The 12,934-nt window shown below is 36.1% G+C and overlaps 1 pseudogene; it reads right to left on the reverse strand.

The window, feature by feature from the left end:
* Positions 1 to 9,123: 9,123 nt before the first annotated feature.
* On the reverse strand, positions 9,124 to 12,564 carry LOC130642377 (ATP-dependent DNA helicase PIF1-like; annotated as a pseudogene).
* Between the last annotated feature and the right edge of the window lie 370 nt (positions 12,565 to 12,934).

The raw sequence follows: 12,934 nt of genomic DNA on the forward strand, positions 1-12,934 counted from the left end.
TGCAGCACGTCGAAATGTGGATATGACGGATATAACGTCACCAAGACTACAGCAGCTTGAACCAAGCAGAACCAAATGAACGTTGGTTGAAGAACACGAGACAAACAAATTGCCTCACTACAGCACAGGACGACGGGAATACCAAGATTGCAGCACGTCGAAATGTGGATATGACGGAGATAACGTCACCAAGACTACAGCAGCTTGAACCAAGCAGAACCAAATGAACGTTGGTTGAAGAACACGAGACAAACAAATTGCCTCACTACAGCACAGGACGACGGGAATACCAAGATTACAGCACGTCGAAATGTGGATATGATGGAGATAAGGTGACGTCAGGGGTTTGGTGACCAGGTGTGAAATAAAAACGAAGGATGTTTTAGTCGCTGACTTCTGTTTCGGATAAACTAAAAGAAAATTGTTGTATTTGCTCACCGAAATATCTTTCTGCTTTCTTTGATGATCATCTTTTTGTCGAGAGTAAATTCTTCTTATCACGTCCTGTACCACGTATAAATTTTCTCGAACCACTACTACAGCAAGTTTACTACTATGTTACTGCGCGTTGTTGTTCGGCTCACATAAAAAGACAGAATTTTGTAAGACTCAACAGTTTCTTTCCAATAATAAAGTACAAATCCTCAAAATCCGTAGTAAACTGTTCTCGCTGTTCACAACGCTAAGCAACTGTTTTACACATAAATACAACTCTTTTTATACACAAAAGTGACACAAAAACATAACAATTACTGCACAGCTACGATACGCACAACTAACACACACAATGACATTAGCGCACCACAAGGGACAACTCAAACACACAAACTATAATTGTCTCTAAACGAAATCCCATAGGGGCCATTTCAGTAATAATAACTGAAATGCGAACATAGACTCACTTCCCCAAGACTCTCAACAGCTGTATGTAAATTTTCTTTGCTGTTTGCAATAGCAACGATGTCTTCCTTTATCTTTTTGGCCATGTCGGTTCTTTTTCTTTTCGTATCTTTTTCGATCTTGTACTTCGAATAAAAAAATACCTTTTTAACAATAAATGTAACTGGGCAATCCAATTTTTTTGTAGGTTGTACAAGCTTTCCGGACCTTATGCATGCGTGATCAAAGGTCATCATTTCTTCTTTTTTTGATTTTCTTATTTTCTTGCTATTTACATGCCAATCTTTTCCATGGTGACACTGGTAGTCCTGGGAACCTAACACCATATAGGGAGCACCGGTAAATTTCATAGGCAGTTGGTCGTCTTTACTGCAAAATTCCCACAACATGCGTGGAGCTTTTTCGCTTGATATATCGCCCAATTTAACTATTGTAACAAAAAAGAAAAGTAAGCTTTTTGAACTTCAGCTAACTGATAAGTATTTACAAAATGAATTACTTTTTTCTGTGAAACCTTTGGAGCATCTTGTGATGGAAAACTTTGAACGATGTTCATACTCATACTTCCCTAGTTCTGCTCTAAACTCTTCATATGACTTAAATGTTTCAAAATCTAAAAGAAATCACTTAATAATGTCTAAGTTTTTCGTTTCTTTTTCTACTTAGCTAATCAATTATGCATAATAGTAAAAATATACCTGTAGCTTCTTCTTTCTTGTTTGGGAGCTCGTTTTTAATATTATCAATCGACTTTTCTTCCCTAATAGATTCAATATCACAGGTAAACTAGGAGAAGAAAGAAATAATAATCAGTGAAAAATATTCTCAACAATGTTAGGAATAATCCGAAGAATAATCGATTCACTATTTCGAAAAGAAAAAAAATGTTGTAGTTACCTACCAAATTTATCTTAAACTTTTTCCTTTTCGATAAAATAAATATTTTGAACCAAATTTCAATAAATAAAAAATAATAAACTTGTCAGGAAAACAGTACAAAACAAATTAATTTCGTACAAACAACTATAAATCGTAATTGAATGATCACCCACGTGGTGTATCTACAGCATCAACACTTTGAATATATATAAACAACTTTTCCGCGTAAAATTATTGTTTACATCCAACTCGCATTCAGTGAATCGTGGACTCGCTTTTTTAACTTGGTTCTGAGTCGCGCTGCATCTAGCCACTACCGTTTATATTTTTATGTCTACCATTTTTACATCGCGATTCTCCTCCAGCGTGTTCCGGCATTCAAACGGTCTGGGTCTAACTTTGAAAGTTTTTGTAGGTCCTCGGCGCTGTGAAATCAAAGAAGGTCTGGTTGAAAATGAGATGGTCTGAGTTAAAAATTGGGAAGGTCTGAGTTAAAAATTGGGAAGGTCTGAGTGAAAATTGGGAATGACCCAGTGACACCTCAGGGCCATCGTACCCCCACTTGACGTAAAATTCTCATTAAAAATTACTCTCCAAATAAATATTGTTTGAACATTGTCAACAAATGTTTCTTTGGCGGTTTTGTAAATATATCCGCTTTGTTTTCACTTGAAGGTATATATTCTACAGCTATCTGATTCTGTTGAAAACATTCTCTGATATAATGGTATCGGATATCAATATGTTTGGCCTTCATGTGCTTTACGGGGTTTTTCAATAACGCTAAGGCACCTTGGTTGTCATTTTTAATCACAGGCGGCTTGAGGTTAAAATTTGTTAAATCTTTGATAAGTCGTGTTAGGTAGGCGGTCTCCTGAGCTGTTAGTGAGACGCCCATATATTCAGCTTTGCATGTTGAAAGTGCCACAGACGCTTGTTTTTTCGACCTCCAACTGATAGGTGGCCCACTCGGATTGATGCTGATACAATAACCGGTAATACTTCTTCTGTTATCCAAAGAAGAAGCCCAATCAGCATCACAAAATGCATAGAGACGAAATTCTTCATGGTTTAGTTTACGAAAAGTGAATGTATAACTCACAGTATTCTTTATATATCGAAATACATGTTTAACATAATCCAGTCTGAATTTTCAGGCTTTGACAAGTGTTGAGACAGCTTAGTTACAACAACATCAAATCTGGTCGGGAGCAAGTCATGGCATATACAATGCTTCCCACCATTTGACGATATAGTTTGGTGTCGTTACCGGTCTTCTCAGTATCACTGGTCTCATCTAATATATATGCGGCAGGGTTTTGTTCGCATGGGGTATTCCTCGGTTTACAATCATTGAGACTGAATCGGATAAGGACATTTTTAAGGTAACGGGACTGGGACATGGTGACGTAGTCAATCCCCCTCTCAAAATCAACTCCAAGAAACGATGAGAGTGTTTCAAGATCTTTCATATTAAATCGATTCTTCAACTGGATCTTGACAGTGTTGAGCAGTTCGTCCTTACTTGATGTAATAATAATGTCATCCACCCAAACAAGTAACACAATGGTATAACCACATTGTCTACGAACAAACACACATGGATCGGCATGAGATTGGACAAAACCAATATCACATAAAAAATCATGCAGCAATTGGTGCCAATTGCGTCCACTTTGTTTGAGCCCATAAAGAGATTTATTTAACTTCCAAACATTATTGGCTGTTTCATATCCAGGAGCTGGTTGAACATAAACTTCACATTCTATTGGAGCGTGTAAATATGCTCCTTTAACGTCCATTTGATGAATGTTCCAATCTTCTTGAACAGCTACCTGAAGTAAAGTACGGATAGATTCCATTCTAGCAGTTGGTGAAAAGATTTCTGAGTAATCTATTCCTTCTTTTTGACTGAATCCTTTTGCTACATAACGCGCTTTGTAAATTGGGTTGCTTGAATTTCCTTTGATGGTGTACACCCATTTCCCCCCACTGCTTGCTTATTTTTGGGTAGTGGTGTTTCGGTGAACGTATTGTTGAGCTTCAAAGAGTTGATTTCTTCTTCCATCGCGCTTATCCATTGATCTGCGTCATCTTGTTGAATTGCGTCATTGTATGTGTTTGGAACATTCAGATAACAACAATCATAATCGGTGTCTTCAAAATCACTACAGTGATAATCAGCATATCGTGGTGGAGCTTTGCGTTCCCTAGTTGGGTATCGAGCCTCCGGATTTCTCTCTGGGTTCTCATTTTGTTCTGAACTATTTTTTGTAGCCGGTTTAGTATTGGCTTCAGTTGAAATTAAGTCGTTGCTGATGGCTGTGTTCGGCTCTTCGACATGAAATTTTTCCGTAAATTTCACAAGTCTATGTCTTGATACAGTCCTGCTGTCGGAATAGTTGTCATACCCGACAAAAATTCCGTTACGGCTTCTTGGGTCCAGTTTCTTTTGATTATGGACGCATGCATAACATATTGTACCAAAAACATGTAATCTTGAGATGTCAGGTTTTAGTCCTGTGATAAGACCATATGGTGTTTCTCTGATGCGGTCTGCAAAACAACGATTTCGAATATGTGTAGCAGCCATAACAGCATATGTCCATAAATGTTTAGGTAAGCTAGCTTCAAGTAACAATGCTCTTCCCATTTCAAAAAGGGTGCGCCAGCTGCGCTCTGCAGTGCCATTTTGATCAGGAGAATGTGGAGCAGAGATTTCGTGTTTGATACAGTGTTTTGTCAGGATAGTTTTAAAGTCCTGTGATATGTATTCCCCACCCCCATCCGATCGCATCACCAAATGGAAAAATTTCTTCGTCAAAATTAAAGGTTTTCACTTTGCCGTAGGGCGCTATGTCTGCTAAAAAATTTTCTAATGCACGGGACGCATCAGATTTCTGTTTTAAAAAATAAGTAAACATACATCCTGTGAAATCATCATTGAAAACAAGAGCATATCTGAAGCCATTCAGTGATGCTGGTTCTATTGGTCCGGCTAGGTCGGTGTGTACAAGTTCGAAAGGAGTCGTGGCACGGATGTCTGGCTGACGATTACGAGTGTTGGTCTGCTTTGCTAGTGTACATACCTCACAGTCAAATTTTTCTCGTTCACTGATGTGCATTCCTTGAACAACAGATTCTAATTTTATCACATCATCAATATTACAGTGTCCTAATATTCTGTGCCATGTTCTCAAATCTTCAATGCGTTTTTGGCTCACATTATTTTTGTACAGATAGTATAGTCGTTGGCGTTGTTCGATTGGAAAGATTGTTCCATTTCGGGCAATGAGATTAGCATGATCATTGGAGAAGTTGACAACAGCACCTTTACGGGTTGCGGCTTGAACAGAAAAAATATTTTGAGGGTAAGTTGGTACATACAGTGCGTTTTCAAGGTTAACTTTAACTAGTTCTCCACTTTCTGTACGTAAGTATGTGACATACGTTCCTCTTTTCAATGCAACATTGTTTGATTTGCTCCCATCTGCCAATTCTATATAATGTTCAGCTGGTTTGAAGTTGTTATCAATTTCAATCATATTTTCTTCAGAATTCACTATATGGGTTGTTGCTCCACAGTCCACGAGTAGTGTCTCACTACCATTAATTTTCATACTGAAGTCATCATTAATCTTGAATGCAAAAGAATGACTCTGATTATTATCACTCATCGACTTGGCCTGGTCACGGTTTTGTTTTCGGCAGTTACCGTTCGAGTGCGATGAGGATCTACAAACGGTACACCATTGTCGTCGACATTCACTCGCTTTATGTCCAGCAACTCCACAACTGTAACAAATGAGTTGTTTAGATAAATATTCATTTCGTGCTTTCATAATAGCTTCATTTTTATTAGCTTCTGGTTTTGTAGATCGGGCAGTTTCAGTTTCATCAAAATTTCTCAGAGCTTGCTTGAATTTGTGAAATGTGTCTACAGTTTCGGATTGTGTTATAATAGCAACAAAAGCTTTGTACTGATCGGGGAGTCCCTTGAGTACCATTGCAATTAAGAAAGCATCACTGACATTCTCACCAGCTGTTTTCAATGTGGCTGCAGCTTTTTCTGCCCTCATCATATAATCAGTTACTGATTCATTGTCACTTTTCAACAATGTTGTAAGTTGGTTGTATAGGGTAATTATTCTCGGTTTGCTACTTCCTGAATAAAATTCTCTTAGTATTTTGAACCCCTTCTTCCATCATCTTTTGCTTCACGAATGACCATTGACAAAGAACGTTCATCTAAAAATTGTGTAAGTTCAGCAAATGCAAGTTCATTTTTATCTTGATCAATTTCGATACTACTAGTTCCAACTAAAGTGTCTTTAAGTTCCTTGACTCTCATGTAACCTAAAATCTTTGTTTCCCATATCTCAAATTTTCGTTCATCCCCATCAAAAATCAAGTTCTGCCACTGGTTTCTTGGTGGACTGGGCCTGTGAACATTTCAGTCACTTGGGGGTAATAAAATAAACAAATACGAAAATGTTTTTTCTTCTATATAAAATCAACAAACACGTGTTTCTTCTTTTACACTTTTAACTCTACTATCTTTAGTCCTAATGCCGTTCTAGTTAAACGGCACCGAGAGTCTAGCAAACAAAAACAAATATGGCGGCAATCTAACAAATAAAAGAGAAATACAAATACACGAACGATCAAAATTTGAAATTTGGTATGCCAGATTTGACACTGTCTATGAAGTCGCTACGCACATTTTTTAATAGAACATACAATGGTAGCTTACAAATAATATACCAAAGTATCTATAAAAATAACAAAAATTGAAAATGTGTTCGTTCTTGGGTAGTTTTTTTTTTTCAACACCCTGTCAACATATGGAAAGTTTACAAAAAACAAATACAGATAACATGTCTGTCAATTATGAAGGAAGTCTCGAAATTTTTTTTAAAAGAGCAATTGTCAAAGCTTCCTCGTTATTTCCATCAAGCTTGTACTTTAGTGCATACTCGAAGAGCTGTGGTTGGAATATTGTAATTTCCTCCTTATTATCCTGGGTAGTGACCTTAGCTATGCGGTTCACCTTCAGTTGCGAAGAACGTGAAATAACACCGCATACGCACTTTACAAATTCGCAGTCGGGAGTAAGGTGATTAACGTCCTTACCACACTTGTGACATTTGAGTTGTCGGTTGACAATCGCAACATCAGCAAGAGGAAACTTTGTTTTGCGATATAATTTTGGCGCAGGTTTCAAAATGAATTTTTTGTTGTTACTTCGAATATTGTTTCCGGACCCGTAGCGAGCACCTTGTCATCATCATGTAATACACGAACGATTGCATTGGAAATTTGGTATGGTTCAGTTTTGACACTATCTATGAATTCATTCCATAAGGTCCTTGGAATTATATCGGATTCGTCGAATAAGTAAACTTCCATCTTCCGTGAAGATCCTTCTCTGAAGTTTATTTCGTAGCAATCTATATAACAATAATAATACGCTGACAATGGATTTTCAAGTGGGGGAGAAGGAGGAGAGGTTGTGTTCTTAATTGATACAATTTTCATGCAACTTTGTGTGGGTGTGGTCTTCACTTGTTCAGTTGTCGAGCAGGCAAAATGAGGCATAGCTTACTCGCATGTAAATTTAATTTACCTTTTTTGTCAATGTATCCAATGACAGTAACTTCTTGCCGATCATACGAATTCAACTTGGTGTCTTTAATTTTAAGTTTTGGTAAAATAGATTTCGAAAGCTCGCAGTGAGAAAAAGATGCTTTTTCAAGAACTTGAGTTTTCGTTCCTCTGCTTATTTGAATGTCTGTTGCAGCATTATTTTTAAATTTTGCTTTCCTTTTGAAATTATTCAACTTAATCGGTTATTTTGATTGTTGAGCTTCATCTAACGTCGACTTTACATCTTTATTGTACACCACTGAATCATACATGCTTGAGACTAAAAGTGGTAGCTGGCTAGAACTTTGCAAAATGTTCCTTGAAAAAAGAGAAAACAGTGACAAGGTTTTTTTATTTGTAAAAAAGAGAAACTTCTATTCATTCACCATTATTCATGTAGATAAAATTTAATAAAATATATAAGTGAACTTGTATGAATAGAAATGTATCAAAATGAGAAATCTTCTCGTGTTTATTTTTTGTAGAAAAAATTTCTGGCAAAATTTCTGGTGAAACAAGAACTTTATACCAATCAATATTGTACCTTTTGGGACATTGAGAGAGAAAAGGGAAAAAGACAATAAAATACTGAAAATTCGAGGTTAAAACGTTATAGCCATAGCAGGGAAATGTGATGAATCCTTCGAAAAAGCAGTGACCAATAGCAAAAATATCTCACCTTTTTTATAAGATTCCCCCCCCCCCACCCACCATTGTTTGTTTAACTACCTTGACCTAAAAATGAAATTCAAAATTTATTAAATCCAAGCAGGAGGAATTAACCTTAAAAAATCAAATCAAAAATCTTATCGGCAACTGATTGAAAAAAGCCTACCCTTTTCTTTGAGCTATTTTCGCACTTCACTTCCGTAGAACATGTGCGTGCGTGAAGTTTTTAAAAAGCCCAACACAATTAGAAAAACACCAACCAATCAATTTCAAGAATCTTTCAACCAGGATGCATTTCGGCAAAATAAAGAATGAAACTTGGCAGCCGGAAAAATTCGGAACTGCTTGCTAAAGGTGGATTTCCACTAGGCGAAATATTCGACTAGTGGAATTCGTGCGAACAGCCACAATTCAACTTTATACTACTTTTCACTATCAAAACAAATATAGCGTTGAATTTACCTCCTTGAATACAAATTGACTACGAACACAAGGAGGAGCTCACGTGATAAAAACAAACGACCCAGGGAATAGAACTGTGTTTTTGCCTGTAAATGGAAAATTCCTCGTCAGAAAGAAATTTATCTCACAGTAGGTTTTTTAAATTTTATGCTAATTAGATTGATGAAGGGTATAGAAAATGAGGAAAGTCTAATAACTAAAAAAAATGTTTTTTTTTTTTTTGTGATCGGGAAATTGTACGAAAACTTGTTTTCTAAACTCTTTTTTTCTCGATACTATGTAGAAGCAATGTATATGTAGAAAGACAAGTGAGGGGTACAGGAACTTTCAAACATGTATAGTTAGGAGAATGACGCACCTTATATTAGAGTTTAACCGTGGTTGAACTGACTAGGGTGATCTGCGCCTTCTTAGACCGGTGACAGAGCTGTTTTGTTTACGTTGCAAATAACGCACTAAGTAGTGAGAAATGTAAAACAATTGCCATTTTTCTGCCGAGAAAATTCTTTGAAATGCGTTACACGCGAAAATTTATTCCCGCGAAACTATCAAAAAACGTCATCTGCGAAAGTTTATTCCCACGTTTGCGGGCAAAAGACTTTCATATTCTTAGGTTTTTCCTGTAATTATTCACACTTGTTAATATAAAATCGTTTAGGTTCTCTCGCAATTGGCAAAGCAATTTGCAAGGGGCAATCAGTTACTCAAAGTGACACAGTTCAAATGAAGTGTATGTATATTATATATTCACAAATGTAAAACAATGGTCTCCACGGGTCAACTTTTTAATTCCGGAAGCATCATCTTTATCTTCTACTGAACATTTCGTGAAAGAAGTTGTGTTTTTTTCGAGCTAAGATTGGGGATGAAATAGTATTACGACCTATCAATCGTATCGAAGTTCGTACTTCTTCTATGCGTTGCGAACGAACATTACGAGCTATCAGTTGTACAGAAATTCGCAATTATATACGTTGCGAATGAACATTACGAGCTATCAGTTGTATCGAAATGCCACTTCTATACGTTGTGAAGGAACATTACGAGTTATTAGTTTTATCGAAATTCGCACTTCTATACGTTGCGAATGAACATTACGAGCTATCAGTTGTATCGAAATGTATCGGAATTCGTACTTCTAGGCGATTGTTCCATCTAAAAAAGATTGAAGTGTGCACGTTATTGAGAAACCATAACAAAGTTATAAACGATATCTGCAAAAATTTCTTACCAACAATGTTCTTTCTGAATTTCGTATTCGTTCCAAATCAATACGTAGTAATGCATTTTGTCAGCTAAATTGATGCTCCAAAAAGCTATAAAGAGAGACAAATTGTGGAACGAATCAGATTGCAGTACTTCCATAAATTTCGAGTGTGATAGCCTACTTATAGAACAACCACATATGAATCAAAAATAGACATCGTTTATCTTGTGTGTTTACGTCTCAAGAGCCCAATTTTTAGATCTCTTATATCCTTGAAAGTGATACATTTTTTAAAAGTAAGGAGTTCTGAAAAATGAAACACCATTTCCAATTGAGTTGAAAAGTTTCGTATGAAGTTCTGGTTCGTGGACTTGGTTTGATTTCTTGATGTCACTCTTTTTTGCGTGATAATGTTCATTTCTGAAAAAATGAGATGAGATAGTAAGAGTTATTACAGTATGTACTTTACTTTCCGCGCATTCACCAGATTATTGACGTTTTGACGTGTGTGTAAAGTACCACTCACCAGATATTCATCACCCTTAAATAAAACTTCTAAACAACAGAGTCGATGCATTTCTCGATTAGTCTCTTTGACATCTCACAGCCTTTAACAATACCAGCATTATTCCTAGTGCCTATAAAAAATTTTACATTCTTATTGCAGACTGACTAAAAAATCATTTACACATTTACTTTTTCTCAGTACAAAGTCACGTACTATACAGATATAGTCATAAATAAAATTACAAAGCTATAGCATGTACAAAGAAAAATATACAATGAATATATACAAACATTAAACCTGGAAAAATTGAAAAAATATAAAACATATCATCATTGCCTAACGATGAAAATACATTCGATTTTAGCTGGACGATGGATGGGCTAAGTTTTATTTCTGCTGAGATGAAACTGAGATAAAGGCAACAATGTTCATGTGGTGGGCAACCAGGCTTTAAAGCTTCTTTGCTATACTATAGTTGACAGCATCATGATCTGAAAAAGTGTACACATTTTACAAAGCATTTCACATCATATGATAACACAACACTGTTCTTTATATAAACATGATCAAGAGTGGCTCCAGCTAAATGGATAGGTTCGGTAACAATTTGAATGAAATCATGCATATGCTTCTTCTGAAAAAAAGTGAAATGCTTTGAAACTTGTCAGTGTCACAATTATGAAGTGGACTGAAATTCACCAAATAATTATCGATACTTTCAGTATCTTGGCCAGGATTTAATTGTGTTTCTGTTAGGCATATTATATCATGCAATGTAAGCGCTGCATCGAAAGATATGTCAACAGTATGCCGAGATAACGATCTTGTGTTCAACAGTGATATAGTCAATACATCATGTGATGGGGCAGAAACTTTTTGAATCTGCTAAAAAACACACTTATTTCGTAGTCTATCATACTCCAACGTAGCACGAGAATTGCATTTGATAGCAGACCTAGAAAATTTTTCTGTCAAACACATACCATTCAAAGATGTAACTCTGCTAAGTGCAACATACATCTGGCCATTATTAAATGAACGCTGCTTCTCCAAATCAAAGCTAATAACAACTTTATCCAGTGGTAAACCTTGAACTTTGTGTACAGTGCATGCCCAGGATAGCATTAGTGGGAACTGAGACGTTTGATTACAGGTGATGTATCTTTGCTGATTTCAGTTTGATATTTGCTTCTGCTCTCTCGATTGGTACCCCTCCATTTAAACAATTGCTTTTAAATATGGCCTCCTTACCTGCCTTGGGGTCATCAAATAACACGTATATCTTCGAAACTTTGTTTGGATTGTCTGCTTTTACATGCTTGACAGTACCTATTTGGCCATTGATCAGTCTGTCAGCAATATCAATATTGACTGTAAGCATTACTCTTGCACCAACTTTGATTTTTAATTCAGTAGCAAGACCCCTAATTTCACTTTGATTGCGATTCAATGCTTTTCGCAACATTCTTTGGAAATTGATCAATGGATTGTATAGCAAAACAGAATGCATCAACACACTCTAGCATAACATTGTTGTGTACTTTGGCAGGAGCATTTTCTGAAAAGATATGGAGCGCATTTGCAGGATAATCAGAATCATTTGGAGAAATTACTCTATTCTTCAATTTGCCATTTGTTGAAACATTGATTTCACTGTCAAAAAGTACAGCATCTACAACAACATTTCCATCATCCACAATCTCATATATTGTTTCAATCATTTCATCTTGAACTTCATCATTTTCATGAGCAGTAAAAGCATCTTGATTTGTAAGCAAGTCTGTACGCAAGTTTGATAAGGCAGTGTCAATTAGATCACTAAATGGCTCAAATGTTTGCTTATGTTCATTTATGATGGATAATACACCAGGTTCGTTGAGTTTTTCAACATAACTACCAGAAGCAGATTTCAAGTCACATTCATTTCGAAATGGATAGTATAATGTTTATTTGATGTATATAATCGTAACACTTGTTTAACTTTACGACACTTCAATTTTTCATTGGATGACATTAATGGGAATATTGCAGAAAACCAATTTGTTATATGGTTCCTTTCTATGTTATCATCACGTAATACAGTTGGCTGGCTATCATTTTCATCATCGAACCTTCCAAGGTAGTAATTTGCAAGAAATTGTGCGTAGCAAAATTGATCAAGAATGGCATATTTTCTTTTTGCAAATGTTGGGTTGGGTCTATCGACATACCGATCTAGCATATTTCTTTTAAATATCTCAGTACTATCTTGAGGAAGTTCAATTTCATGTTTACTGCGACACATTCTATAGCGCTTTTCTGGGAGGTTGGTGTTGGCAAATACAACTTTTGCAAAATGTTTTCCTGAGCCACAGTTCTGGCATTATTAAATATACAGCTTCTTGAACAGAACATTCCCTTTTTGTAGTGAAATCCTTTGCAATCAATTTCATTTGCTCAGTATAGGATTTATTTGAATTAAAAGCTTCTTTCGCTGCTTGTTTCATGGCCTGAGAAGTCTCATCTTCACATTTTGAGAAATATGCATGCATATATGTCACAGCCTTGTAGTGGTTGAAGACAGGTTGAATATCAATATTTGCTTCCCATGCTAGAAGACCTTCATCAAAGTAATTATTTAAACACGAATCAGGCGGCCTCTTCAAATAAAGTTGAAAGTCGTT

This window comes from Hydractinia symbiolongicarpus, chromosome 4 (assembly GCF_029227915.1).
Source record: "Hydractinia symbiolongicarpus strain clone_291-10 chromosome 4, HSymV2.1, whole genome shotgun sequence".
NCBI lineage: Eukaryota > Metazoa > Cnidaria > Hydrozoa > Anthoathecata > Hydractiniidae > Hydractinia > Hydractinia symbiolongicarpus.